This window comes from Lactuca sativa, chromosome 3 (genome assembly GCF_002870075.4).
Source record: "Lactuca sativa cultivar Salinas chromosome 3, Lsat_Salinas_v11, whole genome shotgun sequence".
NCBI lineage: Eukaryota > Viridiplantae > Streptophyta > Magnoliopsida > Asterales > Asteraceae > Lactuca > Lactuca sativa.
The window spans coordinates 127,625,450-127,640,829 of NC_056625.2; positions in this window are offsets into that span (position 1 = coordinate 127,625,450).

Sequence of the window (15,380 nt, forward strand, 5' to 3'; positions counted from 1 at the left end):
TAATTTCAAATTTTTATCAATGATCGATTCCTTATCCATATAAAAAGATATTTATATTTTTTTTATCAACCATTACATTGGTGAGGTTTTGATTTTTGGATAGTTTATAAGGAAACATACATGTGTGGACTTTATAGAGGTATCCCTTCTCGTGGGCTTGAGGGTTGAGGGTTTCAAGACAGGAAAGACTACTTTCAAAACGGTTTCATGCAAGGTCATAAAACATGAGAAACTATGTATGGAAATCAATACATGTTTATACCATTTGCGTTTGATACATTTGATTTCCTCGTAATAGATGCAATGAAGCTTCTTAATAGAGTACAACAGATCATACATAGTAATGCTATATCAGATATATCTATGGATGTAGTCTTCAAAAAAATTGAATTTATCATTAAAAAAGGTTTAGCGGCGCAGCTTGTTACCTGTTTGTCTTCTCACTTGTTGTACTATTAGCCCTACGAAGTTTCACCAATTGGTTTAAATGGTCTCTTTTCTTTTTTTTTTTTTTGGCATTTAAGGGGTACGAAGTATAGTTTTACCGACTAAAATGTTCCATTGACTTGTTTTAGGAGGTTTTAAAGCCATGTCATGTAATGAGTTAACTCTGAGTCAACTCGCTGTACACGTCACCGAGTTGAGCTGAATCATTTACTTAGCCCCTAAGGGTCACTGTGGACCCAATATTTATAAAAGGGATGGTTTAATAAATCATACCCTGAAACTTAATACCCATTTTGGCCAAACATTTACCGACAAGAATGAGACAACAATCCCTTTCACGAGATGGCTACCCCACCACCGACACCAGATTCGATTTCGTTAAATTCTCGAGACTGGATCAACTTTAGTGACATACACACAATATTCTACGATTCTGGGGAGAGAAGAACGAAAACATAAGTGGAGATGGATCACATTAAGGATGTGACAACTGTCAATTTCCGGTCAAGTCAAAGTCAAATAAAATCAACAAGTCAAACCGATCGACTCAATTAACCCTTGTGTACTAGGGTTTATGTTAGGTAATTACTATACAAATCGCTACTCTAATGAGAATCATCAATTGAAAAGTTCGTATATCTAGATTTCCTTAACCTAAAACTATAGTAAGTAGCGAACCAAACCGATAAACAATGTCGCATACTCATCGGGAGTGTGTAAGACCCTTAAACATGGCTTAACGGGGTTTGCGGACTTTGCGTTTCGAAGCCGGACACTCAAAAAGGTCACTAACGAAACCTCTCCCAATCTCTTTTACTCTATCTCTCTCTGTTTATAATCTTTCCCAAATCTCTCAAAGTATGCGAAATCTCTCCCAAATCTCTCCAGGTATGAGAAATCTCTCCAAGTATGTGAAACCTCTCCCAAATCTCTCTAAGTATGTGAAATCATATCCCAAATCTCTCTAAGTATGTGAAATCTCTCCTAAATCTCTCTAAGTATGAGAGATCTCTCCAAATATGTGAAATCTCTCCTAAATCTCTCTCAAAAGTTCCTTTAACTTTCTATAGTCTTTCGGGTCATCCCGACCCTTAACCGGGTCAAAAACCGCTTGAAACGGGGTAAAAACGGGTGAAATGGCCTTAAGGAACCGAAACCTCCTCTTAAGAAGTGAACCCTCTTAGGGCCGAAGGTCCCCTATAGGGACCGAACCCGAAGGTCCCTTCGGACCGAAACTCTTCTCGTTCTATTTCGCTTCTCACCTCGCCTAGGTTCGTTTATGACAAGCTCGCGTCTGACAAGCTCGCCTTCGGTTCCAGCCTTCTCAGGGCCCCTCGCACCTTTGGTCCCATGCGAGAGGCTTCGCAGACTTTGCCTTTTCTTCCTGGTTTTCAACTAGTTTTGCGTTTTAAGCCCGTTTTTGATCATTTTAACGCGGGATTTTCACCCAAAATTATATTTTAACATATAAGGCCCCATATTTATTAAATAATCACGTTTTTGGGGATAAATCTAATCCAAGAAGAGTGGGTGAACTACAAGAGGTGGAGTGTTGACTTTTCTTTGATTTATGACACAAGCAACCACCACACCCACTCCAAGACTAACCTACACACCTCCCCACCATAACTTGTCACTTCCTTGTACTTTTTCCCTCTCTAACAAGTTATTCCCACGTTCTTAGAGCTTGACAATCATCCTCTCTCCTCATTCTCACTCACTTGCTCTCATTTCACCAAAGATCAAACTCAACTTTTCTCTCTAACTTTCTCCCTCAATTTCGGGATTTCAAGACTGATCATCAAGCTTTCTTAAACTCTTGGTAAGTATACAATCATCCTCTTGTGATAATTACACTTCATTCTACTCTAATCATAGATTGCTTACACAAATTCCATCACATTGGTGTTAGAATCTCGAATATTCAAGGCAATCTTCTTAGTGTTGAGTTGAACACTCCTTTTCTTCAACATCCATCCATTGAAATCACACAAGGTGAGTTCATACCCCTATCTTTTTGTGTTTTCTTAAGTTTTAAGGGGGGTAATACAAGTTAAAACACCAAGAACACAACTAAACTTTTCCAACAGCTTTCATCAAGAAAGTTTAACTCCATTCACGAACTGTTTTGGTCAACTTAAACATTTTAGTTTTCAAAACTGTATTAGATGAAAATAGTTCAGGTTTATACCTTTAAAATGACTACATGAACATCACCATACGATTTTTCTATGATTTATGGTGATTTTTAAAAAACAGCCTATTATTTCAAGAATAAATCCAGACCACTATGTGAATATGGATATTTTCACACAAGATAGAGAGCAATAAAAATCATAATAAAATTTATGAATAAACTAGACTCATTTTCCAAACTCTCGGAATTTACGGATTCTGATTTGGACCTTTAATGATTTTTCTATGAATTTTCTAAAAACAGAATAGAAATGGTAATACTAGAAAAATGTTTTCAATTTCATTTGCACCTTGTAACTTGTTGAGCAAGGTGTGTACCTTCATGAGATGATATGTTATTACCATATATGTCATTTTGTCTTGTTATATAGACATACATCAGAAAACAAATGGATTCTTACCTTCATAAGTATGGTAAATATATAAATGGTATTACAAGGTTATATCCATTGAAATACAAACGTTGGTAAACTATGACAAGTATAGTTTATGCTCACTACCCCAACAAACATTTGATAAACTATAATAGGTATAGTTTATGATTCATTTACATAACAAACACATTACTAAAGGTATTGCATATACAAAAGGGTTACTACCACTACGAATAATTATGATAAACTATAATAACTATATTTAAGTCTATTATACCCCCACAAACGAATACGCTAGTTATAATCGGTATAGTTAGGGCGTATATACATTACAAACAAGGCGATAAACTATAATAGGTATAGTTTATGTTTCATCTACACTACGAACTTATTACAAGAAGGGAATTCCCTATCACCACCACTTTTGATAAGCTATAATATGCATAGTTCATGTTCACTACCACTATCGCTATTTGATGAACTGTGATATGTATAGTTTATGTTCACCATCGCCATCACATTTGACAAACTATAATATGCATAGTTCATGTTCACTACCACTATCACTATTCGATGAACTATGATATGTATAGTTTATGTTCACAACCACTACTACTATTTCATACACTTCAATAGGATTTGGTTTCGGTCTTTGGTTTTAAGACTACATTCAATCTAGAATTGTTAGTTTTCAGCTATAATTTCTAAGTGTATATGTTGGAGTTTTATAGAATCTAGTCGTGATTGACTTAGAATTAGTGGGTCCGCCTTATTTCCTGTTCCTTGTTTGGTTGTGGGCCTAGGGCAGACCCATTACATTTGACGTTTTATTTAACTTTAATTTTATATAACTTATATATACTTGGAGATTATAGAAGGAAACTATAGGGAATTCTAGCATGCACTATTTCATAACATAGAAACTTTCAATTCACTCTTTAAGTAAAATATCGAATTTTATGGAACAACTTAATTGCTTTTACAAGGAAAATAGTTTATTTCTCAATTAAAACTCTTATGAACTCACCAACCTTTGTGTTGACATTTTTTTTTCAAACAACTTGTATTCTCAGGAAATTACTAAACAGGTAATCAACTACTTTCGAGGACGGGACGCTAAGGCATTAAATTCAAAACTTATTTTGTCATCATGATGTAATTGATTTTGAAACATGTAAACTTACTCTATGATGTAACTCCTTCAATTATATTGATGATGGTTGTGTTTGCTTTCTTCACAATTATACTCGTTGTTATGATACTATACATGAAGTCATCCACCCCTGAACGTTTCTGTAACACCCAAAATCAGAAAGGCCAAGAAAGGAAGGAAAAACCTAAGTTTAAGGGGTCGACTCATCGAGTCCAGGGAGGAACTCGGCGAGTCGGAGCGGGATCCAGGCATCGACTAAGTGACCGACTCGGCGAGTCGGCAAGAGGACTCAGCGAGTCCGGTCTGAAGAGGAAAACCCAAAAATTCGGGACTTTGTGCACTATTTAAACATCTCATTCTCTTCCTTAGGGTTCCTTATAGCCTCTCTTATCCAGAACACGAAACCCTAAGCCTCCATTGTAGCACATTCAAGCCTTCTTGCCATTTTGGGTGATTTGAAGGAAGAAGGAGGAAGGGAACCTTTGGTGATTCAAGAATTGGCTTTAGATCCAGAATTGGTGGGACTTTTCAGAGCATTAGGAGCTAAGAAGTCGTTACCTTCACTCTTTTGCATATAGTGTTACCTTTGTTATGAGATTTGGGGCTTTTATGGCATGATTAAGAGCCATTTCGAGTTAAAAGTCCAGATATAAGTTGCTACTTCAGATCTAGGTGTGTTTTGGCCTAGAGAACCATAAAGTATCAGTCTTGGGGGTGTAGGTGAAGCATGGTTGTCTTAAACCCTAGTTTGGAGTGTTTTGAGCCTAGATCTCCTTAGCTACACGTAAAGTTTGCAACTTTACGTGAGGAATAGGCTTTAGAAGAGTGGACCTTCAGTTTGGAGTCCCTGCATGACTCAAAAAGCCTCTAAATGTATGAAGGACTGAATAGACTTGGCGAGTCCATCGAGTGGACTCGGCGAGTAGTATGAACATTAGGAGGAAACGACGAGTTGGATGAACAACTCGGCAAGTCTGTTGAAGATTGCCTTGGAATCGGCGAGTCTGTTCTTGGACTCGGCGAGTCAAGTCGCGAAACCCCAAACCCTTCGAGTTAGGACTCAGATCAGTGAGTTGAGTGGAGACCTGGTGAGTTGGTCAGGTAAGGACTCGGAAATCGGTAGACTCGGCGAGTCAGGGGTTAACTCGGTGAGTCGCGTCATGAATGAAAGGATTCTGAGCATATGAACTCGGCGAGTCAGGAGGCAGACTCGACGAGTACGGTTGACCTGGAAGGTTGACTTTGACCAGGACTTTGATTTCGTCAAGAATGGACTTAGTTGGCTTCTAGAGTTCTGTTTGGATCTAAGTGTTATATGTATTGGCATTGGTAGCTCGGGGAGCTAGTTGAGCAGCAGTTCAGAGGGAGTTGTCAAGACAGCGGCCAGAGGGATTACCAGCAACTTCAGCAGTACCAGGTGAGTTTCCCTTTGTGTGAATGGGTCTAAGGCCACAATGTCGGCCCATGTAGATATGAGTAGGAAGACCCAGGGGTTAGCCCTAGGCACGGTATGCCAGTATGATAATTAGGACCAAGGTCCATTCATAGCGGGCGGGTGACCAAGGAGTGGTTTGCATGATAGAGTATACTCGTTGACTGTGTGATACTTGTATGTGCCTGGTAGGGAGGTGAGTGAGGGCGAGGTCCCGTGTCTCACCAATAGCAGACTGTGGATGGTGTTCCACATCTCATTAGCAGCAAAGCAGGGGTGAGGCCCAAGTTAGGGAAAGAGTGAGTGTGGGTTGGGCCCGTATCTCACTACTAGTAGGAGCGTGGATGGGGTTCCATGACTCATTAGTAGTAGGGCAAGGGCGAGGCCCAAGATAGGCGAGGCCTTATGACAGGATCCATTAGTATATGTTTAGCTTATGTGCTGTGATATGTTTATCTGCTAGTATATTTTAGTGGGCGAGGCCCAGTGACAGGCGAGGCCTAAGTGAAACAGATATGTATCCGAGCGGGGCTCGAAGCCAGGCAGGGCCTGGAGCGACGAGGCCGTTGTAGTGGGCGAGGCCCAAAATAGCGGGGCGTGGCCCAGAATGTGTTGTATGTGTTTATGCAGGGTATGTGGTAGGTTGGGGGAACTCACTAAGCTTCGTGCTTACGGTTTTCAGTTTTGGTTTCAGGTGCTTCCGGTAGCGGAAGGAAGAGCTCGGGGTGATCGCACGACATACACCATTGATTAGTCAGCCTGGGATGTTTTACTCTGATAAACAAATTATGTTTTGAAATTAATACTCTGATTATGTTATGGATTGATCAATGTGTTTTAAGTAATGTTTTATAAAAGAAATTTTTAGTCTTGAAAGTTGGGACGTTACAAGTTGGTATCAGAGCCTTGGTCTGAGGGATTCGGACATACTCTCGGGTGTGTCTGAACTTAAACTAAGGGATTGGTTTAAAAGTTTTCAAAATGAAAAGACAGTTTTGTAAAAGGAGTTTCTAGAAATGAACCAGTTTTAGAAAAGCAAAAAGAATTCATAAAGAAAAGAATTTTGATAAGAGAAAAGGTGTGGTGCATGCAATCAACCGAGCTCAAGTAAGTACCCCAAAATACCCATACAAGTTTATGTTATGATGATCAGTTAGTAGAACAACATGCTTGATTAGGACTAAGGATCTAGGGAGGATGCCTTATGTGCCTGTTATATGTGCTTTGAGCTGCATGATAGCGCTGGTTAGACAGTAGTAGGATAGCCTGTTTAGGTTATGCCTGAGTCTATGAGCTTATGTTGCATGCTAGTACAGATTCTTGATATGAGATTATGATTGCTTGAGTATGTTATGGTTAGATTTTCCCTTGTCTGAATGTTGCTTGCTTTGTGCATTGTGGGATTCTGAGTGATAGGAGTTAGCCATTAGGTGAATACGTCACGTCGCATGTGATCAGGGTTGAATAATCTCAGAGTACTGGATTTGGCCCTATTGCGCAGCTTGTCTGAGTCCAACTGTTGTAGGGATGAGTCTGTTACTCGAAGGCTTATCTAAGCCTCGTCATATGTGATGGTATTCAGGTGATGGCTAATTGGTATCACAAGGAGGCCTTCAGCGGCTGAGGACTGTTTGGTTAGACTCGGAGGTTTCCCTAGGGTAAGCCTAGGATGAGATAGTGCTGGGAGCAGTAGTAGTAGAAAAGGGACCTGGTGGAGTCGAAGCAGTTCTTGAGGAAAGTACGGATAGATGTGGAAGGTAGTATGGACCCGTACTACTAAAAGCAGAGGATCCGTACTTGACTCGAGAAAGGCCGAGACGAGACCGGGGAATTTGTGGTGTGTGTGTATGATCCCTCAGCAGTGATGAGTATTTTGATAGTACTGCGATATGTTTTCAGCATGCTGACATTGCAAGAGAGACCAGTGGGCGGATCAGGCGCCGGAGAGGGATCAGGCTCGGGTTCAGGAGCTGAGCAGCTTGAGGAGCGTATGAGAGAGTTTATATCGGCAGAGGTTACGCGCAACATACTAGATCAGACTCCTGTGATCTTTGGCACAGTCAAGGAGGGTATACTGGAGATTTTGGATGAGAGGATGGGAGCCTTCCATACAGAGATGATGGCTTTGATGGGAGCTCGTACTTTGGCATTCAGAGAGTTTAGAGCTTGCGGAGCACCAGATTATCATGGGGCTAAGGATCCCATTGCTAGCAGTAGGTGGTTGGCCGATGTCGCTAATGCATTTTGTACGAGCCGGTGTCCTGAGGGGGACAAGGTCAGACTTGCCTCCTGTCTTCTAAAGGACAAAGCTAGGGATTAGTGGGAGGAGATTGGTCATGCTTTGGGGGATGATGCCGCGTTGGACGCGATGACATGGAGTGATTTTTCATCCAGGTTCAGGGCTGAGTTCTCACCGACTATTGAGGTGCAACAGTTGGCACAGGAGTTTCAGGATTTGACACAGACCACTGAGACTGTGGCAGAGATCACCGCCAAGTTCAGGGAGAGGGATCTTCTTGTACTCCAGTATGTCGCAGATGAGGAGATGAAGAAGGCCTAATACCACGAGATGTTGAGGGATGTCATCAGGTAGTTTGTGAGCAGGTCCAGCTGCAAAACGCTGGAGGATATGATCGCACGAGCTGGAGAGAGATATTGATTTGGAGCAGATCCGGAAAAGGATGCCGGATGAGGTTCAGGTAGCCACTGGTTCGGGCAGAAGGCCCAAGGGGTCAGATTCGAGATAGAGGTATTACTTGAGACGCGGCCGATGCAGGAGGTGTGGCAGGACGCACGAGGGTGCGTGTAGGAGTGGTAGTAGTGGAGATTCAGGCTGCTTCAAGTGCGGCCGGACTAGTCATCTTAGCAGGGATTGTACTGCCACCACCACCCAGGGATCAGACTTGATATATTTCCACTGTAACTCTGAGGATCACAGATGGATGGATGATAGCACCTACAGTGGAAACATATCAAGTCTGATCCCTGGGTGATAGCACCTGCCCTTGCAGTGGAAACATATCAAACTGAGGATCACAGACGGCCGTCAGGGCCGAGCAGAGGCGCCTGCGGTAGGAGGAAGGGCTTTTCAGATGACTACCTTGGAGGCACGAGCAGCTCCGGACGTTGCAGGTATGTGTCTTCCGTTTTCTGCTTTCTTTGTTCATGATTATATTGTTATCGTTCTGCATTGTATGTGGTATGAGTAATCTAGAATTGAGCGGCTTGCTTGCGATATAGTTATATGCCATCTGCATACCTTGGATAATAAAGTGGTAGTTAGGGGGTGGTGCCTTATGGAAACACGTTACTTAGGATGAAGTAACTATAGCATGCTTGCGTGGAACGCATTAGTGACCCGCAGGATTCGGAAAGGTTTTATTGAGTGATGGATCAATTAGGTCCCCAACTATGGCAAGCTTGGTTCTTCAGCAGATTGATTGCGGTATAGCAGAGAAGATTGGTAATTCTTCTCAAGCATTGAGCAGTGAGGTATAAGCAGGATCAACATGGGGGAGAACCCTCTGAGTGTACAATGGGAAGACCACGCAGATCCAGGATGAGAACTCGACCTCTAAGAAGGAAAAGAAGTAGCACGACGATGGATGGGTTGAGGAGTTCAGCGTTGGGAGTTTGAGAGACTTCCCAACAGTTAGTTCATATAATCAAGATGGTTAGTATCTGGTTGGAATTTCAGGATGGAGGATCGCCTGCAAGACTCGAAAGAGTTGGAATGAGGATCTTGAGAACAGTAGAATGGGATGCTTTCGTATTAGTAGTCAGTGGTAGAGACAGCATGTAGAGCATGGTAGAGCGGCGGGAGATCCGCAACATTTTGTGTGAGCAGGCTAGAGGTGGAAGGTGTTGTAAGACTACGGGGTAGCCGTAGCGTTCACTAGCAGTCAGTGATTATGGAAGGTGTTGTAAGACTACGGGTAAGCCATAGCATTCCATAGCAGCTTAGTAAGCAGAGTGTGGGCGAAGGCCCATATCTCCTAGTTAGTGGATTTTGGGCGAGGCCCTTACCTCCCAGTGATCCAGGTAGAAATCAGGAATGAGTAGTGAATGAGGATATAATGGAGCTTGCCTGCATAGCCCTAAAGAGGTGAGACCTTGGGAAAGGCCGCTCCAGGATGTAGTTGGGTGAGACCCGTGGGCGAGGCCCGTATGAGAGTAGCAGTATAGGTGAGACCTGAGAGCAGGGTTGCTTAGTAGTATATTCGAGTGGGACCCATGGGCGAGGCCCGTGAGTTTTAGTAGCACAGGTGGGACCTGGTAAGGACCTTAGGGTAGAGTTAGGGGGATCGAGGATCCCAGGATTTGTAGCGCCAGAGTGGCAGAGTAGAGGGGGAAGTATTAGGTAGCCTAAGTTTCCTCGGAAGTCGCTAGGAGCGACTAGAAGTTTGTGTTGGGGCTAGCAACCGGTGGGAGCCGGTAATCCATATATTGATAGATCAGCAGGGACCCGGGGTGGTCTCGGTTCATCCTGAAGGTAGTTAAGGGACAGCAAAATTTTCAGTCAGTGGCAGTGATGGTAAGCAGTCTATGGTGGAATACAATTAGTTGATCGATGAGTGCCATGCACATCACACCAGGTTGGATAATCTCAGAGGGAAGGGTTTGAACATGTTGCGCAACTCTCGTTGAGTCTAACTGTTGCGGGGATGAATCTTTTACTCAAAGGATTATCTGAACCATTCACTGGGAGGGGTGGCCAACACTAAGATATAGCGGTGAGAAGTGCCCAGTGGATACTGGCAGTAAGGACCCATATTGGAAGTAGCGGGAGTAATGGAGATGGTGAAGGATAGGACCTTCACAGTGACAGAGGAAGTAGTTGGTTATGGAGCGTTGCCATGGGGTGGCCAGAAAACATACGAGGAAAAGTGAGTAAACCCCAAGAATGTTTAGCCTAAGTACTCGGGAAGTACCGGAAGGATTGTCAGTTGAACAGGAGGTGTTCTCAGGAAGGTTGAGGATTAGGTTGTACCCGAGAATATTATCCGCAAGGATTAATGATAGTCAGAATGGTCAGGTGGAAGGCCAGAAGAGGTAGCCAGCGGGTGATTGGTTTCCCAGACATAGTGTTGGAGGCAGATCACAGGTCAGTTGACCATAGCGAACTTGGAAGATGAAGTTTAGTTTAAGTGGGGGAGAGTTGTAACACCAAAAATCAGAAAGGCCAAGAAAGGAAGGAAAACCCTAAGTTTAAGGGGTCGACTCGTCGAGTCCAAGGAGAAACTCGACGAGTTGGAGCAGGATCTGGGGATCGACTAAGTGACCGACTCGGCGAGTCGGCAAGAGGACTCGGCGAGTCAGGTCTGAAGAGGAAAAACCCTAAATCCAGGACTTTGTGCACCATTTAAACATCTCATTCTCTTCCTTAGGGTTCCTTATAGCCTCTCTTATCCAGAACACGAAACCCTAAGCCTCCATTGTAGCACATTCAAGCCTTCTTGCCATTTTGGGTGATTTGAAGGAAGAAGGAGGAAGGGAACCTTTGGTGATTAAAGAATTGGCTTTAGATCCAGAATTGGTGGGACTTTTCAGAGCATTAGGATGTAAGAAGTCGTTACCTTCACTCTTTTGCATATAGTGTTACCTTTGTTATGAGATTTGGGGCTTTTATGGCATGATTAAGAGCCATTTCGAATTAGAAGTCCAGATCTGAAGTTGCTACTTCAGATCTAGGTGTGTTTTGGCCTAGAGAACCATAAAGTATCAGTCTTGGGGGGTGTAGGTGAAGCATGGTTGTCTTAAACCCTAGTTTGAAGTGTTTTGAGCCTAGATCTCCTTAGCTACACGTAAATTTTGCAACTTTACGTGAGGAATAGGCTTTAGAAGAGTGGATCTACAGTTTGGATTCCCTGCATGACTCAAAAAGCCTCTGAATATATGAAGGACTGAATAGACTCGACGAGTCCATCGAGTGGACTCGGCGAGTAGTATGAAGATTAGGAGGAACTCGACGAGTTGGATGAACAACTAGGCGAGTCTGTTGAAGATTGCCTTGGACTCGGCGAGTCTGTTCTGGGACTCGGCGAGTCAAGTCGCGAAACCCCAAACCCTTCGAGTTAAGACTCGGATCAGTGAGTTGAGGGGGGACCCGGTGAGTTGGTCAGGTCAGGACTCGGAAATCAGTAGACTCAGTGAGTCGCGTCGCGAATGAAAGGATTCTGAGCGTATGAACTCGGCGAGTCAGGAGGCAGACTCGGCGAGTAGGGTTGACCTGGAAGGTTGACTTTGACCAGGACTTTGACTTTGTCAAGAATGGACTTAGTTGGCTTTTAGAGTTCTGTTTGGATCTAAGTGTTATATGTATTGACATTTGTAGCTCAGGGAGCTAGTGGAGCAGCAGTTCAGAGGGAGTTGTCAAGAAAGCGGCCAGAGGGATTACCAGCAAGTTCAGCAGTACCAGGTGAGTTTCCCTTTGTGTGAATGGTTCTAAGGCCACAATGTCGGCCCATGTAGATATGAGTAGGAAGAACCAGGGGTTAGCCCTAGGCACGGTATGCCAATATGATAATTAGGACCAAGGTCCATTGATAGCGGGCGGGTGCCCAAGGAGTGGTTTGCATGATAGAGTATACTCGTTGACTGTGTGATACATGTGTGTACCTGGTAGGGAGGTGAGTGAGGGCGAGGTCCAGTGTCTCACTAATAGCAGACTGTGGACAGTGTTCCACATCTCATTAGCAGCAGAGCAGGGGTAAGGCCCAAGTTTGGGAAAGAGTGAGTGTGGGTTGGGCCCGTATCTCACTACTAGTAGGAGCGTGGATGGGGTTCCATGACTCATCAGTAGCAGGACAAGGGCGAGGCCTAAGATAGGTGAGGCCTTAGACAAGATCCATTAGTATATGTTTAGCTTATGTGTTGTGATATGTTTATGTGCTAATATATTTTAGCGGGCGAGGCCCAGTGACAGGCGAGGCCTAAGTGAAACAGATCTGCATCCGAGCGGGGATCGAAGCCAGGCGGGGCCTGGAGCGACTGGGCCGTTGTAGTGGGCGAGTCCCAAGGTAGCGGGCGAGGCCCGAAATAGCGGGCATGGCCCAGTATGTGCTATATGTGTTTATGTAGGGTATGTGGTAGGTTGGGGAACTCACTAAGCTTCGTGCTTATAGTTTTCAATTTTGGTTTCAGGTGCTTCCGGTAGCGGAGGGAAGAGCTCGGGGTGATCGCATGGCACACACCATTGATTAGTCAGCCTGGGATGTTTTACTCTGATAAAGAAATTATGTTTTGAAATTAATACTCTGATTATGTTATGGATTGATCAATGTGTTTTAAGTAATGTTTTATAAAAGAAAGTTTTAGTCTTGAAAATTAGGATGTTACAGATTTTGTCGTTATGGTTTGGGGGTGTGACAGATTGGTATCAGAGCATTGTTTATAGTGAACTAAGTATATCGAACCATATAAGATATAAAAACTACAAATACATTGGGACTGAAAGTCTCTGATTTAACATTTTCCAAATAACTAAACTTTTAGAAACAAATAGTTTCTCGTTAAAAAGTATGAGCACGTGTATACATACTAGGATCAGTATCATGGTGGGATAGGACAAAAGTGGTGATTGTTGAACAGTATGAGTAGGCTTGGGGATGTATAGTCAGGTTTGGGAATGACATAGCCTGATCAACTATGTCTCACCCAGAGGTGATTAGCATATGCCCAGGAATGGTCGTGGTGTTGCAACAAGTCTAAAAACTTACCAACACTATCTACAAAGAAACATCGAGAACACAAGACAAACATTTAAAATACTATAGGAGTATTTTGTTGAACTATAACTAACCTATGTGAAAACTAAAGACCCCTATTAGTAGGTCTAAAATGACTAGGTGCATACGCTAAGGCTATACATAATCAAAGATATTATAGACTCAGAATCTATGACTATTACTCTACTTCCTGTTCTTTGTTTGGTTGTGGATTTAGAGTAGAGTCATTTATTCGAAGGTCTATTTTATATCAGATTATGTATAACTGGTATGCACTATGTGATTATAGAAGTGACTAATAAGGATCACCCCCTATAAGTAATTATAGGATTAGACGCCTATTAACTATCTTTTCTACCCCTGTTCTCGTACGAACAACGTGGAGGGAACCCAACTACCAAGAGACCTCTATTCTCCTAACTGGGACAATGGTGGCTAGAACAAAGAAAATCCTAAAGAGGATCCTAAAGAAGTAATAGGCGAAGGGCCTGAAGATGATCCAGAAGAGAATCTGGAGAAAGCAAAACCAATGAAGACGAAGACAAAGGGGAAATAGGAGAGGACTCTGACGAAGACCCTCCAGTGTCCCCCACCCCGACGAAACTTCCATGGTCATACACTTCGATGAACCGTAGATTTGAAGAGATAGAACCTGGAACAAGATCAAACACCCCCTCTGGAGTATAGAAAGAGGCTTCTACAACCTCAATGGAGGAGAATCAGTAGACAAGGCCCTCTTTGTCATAGTATACTGCATCGCTTACCAGAGGATACAAACACGAGCACCAGTCAACCGAATCAGGAAGGTTAGCGCTATCACCAAGATCACCACAATGCGCCTTTGTCACCTGGATAAAGGACATGACAGGCCAGGAACCGCATCAAGGGCTGCAGATAGAAGTGACCACAACTGAAGCCAAGAATCGCAGAGTAATGGGAACGTCAAACAAGTATTAGAGAAAGCGCGTGATGAAAGCAGAAAATTGGAGAACAAAAGTCAGAGTGGAAGTTAGGGCAATGCGGACTTCCATGTCTTTACTCTATGACCCACAGAGCATCACCCGCCACAAGTAGGGTGTATACCATTGACATATCGGTATAGACTTGGTATACTAGCATGCGTCTAACGACTAGCCCGATATATGTATAGAGACATTTGAATCCTTCAAAATCTGGAGACTACACTATTTAAGGGAATCGTGGCACTGTCAAAAAATTTCCTTACATTCATGACATGTGGACCTATTATAAGGAAAAATTTCCTCCAACCCTATACACTAAATTATATTAAAGAAATTTGCTCGTATTAAAAATTCATTGGGAATTTTCCACGTATGTCATAACTTAGTGTTACAAACAATTTGCTTATGGTAACTCCAAGAATTCTTAATGTATACCTCAAGGCCGGGTGTAATTAAGAGACAATCGACTTAGAAATGGTGAGTCCGCCTTGGGTCCTGTTCCTTGTTTGGTTGTGGGCCTAGGGCAGACTCATTAAGTTCGACGGCCTATTAGACCTTAATTATACACGACTGGTATATACCAAGTGATCTTAGGAGGGGATCAGGCGCGAAACAAATCACAAGTTACATTTGAGTCACTACCACTAAATTCATTCATAGGGGCGTTGTTATGAATCACATGCAAGATACTTTTACGTAGGAACATAATACAGAAAAGTCTAGCTTGATAACATCCGACTTGTCACTACTATCAGAAACTTACCATCTGTTCGTCTCTACAAACTTATGACAGGAAGATGCCACCTCGTAGGTTTGCTAGATGCACTAGCGGAACGCAAACAAATCTGCCACCGCCGCCTCCCCAATATGATCTTGTCATGTTCCAATTCGTGGTCACAGCCATAGTGGCAGCTCCTATGTCCCAAATCAGCACTGACGGTACCAGAAGGACATGGAGCGGTATTAATAACTCCACTCAAGGAGAAAGCCAAGGGCGCTCAAGAGAGTGTTCCTTCAAGGACTTCACCAATGACAAACCTGTAGCACCTGGTTCCTGGTATGCATTTTAATCTAAGTATTTTTGCATTT